We start from the raw sequence: 849 nt of genomic DNA, 5'->3' as shown, positions 1-849 counted from the left end.
GGCCACACAACCCTCTGATGCCCAGGCCTTGTGCACAGTTGTCTGGAACTCACTTGTGAGCAACAGTGCAAACACAACCTGCTTCCGGCTCTGGCGGCCCGAAGGTCAGGCCTCAAGGCTCTGTCTTCACCTGAAGTGAAGGGCACTGGTGATTACTTAGCTGCACGTACCCAAAGACGTTATCTGAAAGTCGAGAGGCTGGTAAGATGGCCATTGACACGATTCTGGGCAGAGACGGTGTGGCCCGAGCTGGGCAGTGGTCCAGGGGGTGACCTTTGTCACATCTCCCAATGGCAGGTATTCCGCAGAGGAGAGAAGCTGAGGTCACCTAGCAGCAAGTCAGAAGTGTGCAAGCAGGGTCCTGAGGCAAGTCAGAGTTCTGTCCTCAACCCCTCAGCAGGGGCCTGTGTGTCTGAGACCTCCTGCCTGGGTTTGCCCTACTTCCTGGGACACCCTCGAGACCTGCTCCCTCCTGTGTGGGTTGGTAGGACAGTAGCAGCCTCTGTGGGGCTCCTGGCCTGACCCATCCCCAGCCTCTCCCTTCCCGGCTCCAGGAAGTCTGGAGCCCTACAGACTCCCAGGAATGTCCCTGGCCTGGGCTGGCCAGCTGGAGAGGCCCAGGCCTGCCGGGGCTTCCCAAGGCTGAGACACTGGGAGCATGGAGGCCCTTGACGCCATTTCCCCGAGCTAGAGCAGGAGCAGGAGCAGGGCCAGGAGGAACCTTGCTGGTCATCTGGGTGGCAGAGGACCGGAGGTCCCAGAGAGGGCCACAGCTTGCTCAAGGACACACAGTGAATCAGAGGGCACCCAGGGAACCACTCTGTAAAGGAGGTAGCTTTCATATCCATC

Source organism: Mustela nigripes, chromosome 1, assembly GCF_022355385.1.
Source record: "Mustela nigripes isolate SB6536 chromosome 1, MUSNIG.SB6536, whole genome shotgun sequence".
NCBI lineage: Eukaryota > Metazoa > Chordata > Mammalia > Carnivora > Mustelidae > Mustela > Mustela nigripes.
Note: the sequence above shows the minus strand (reverse complement) of the source record.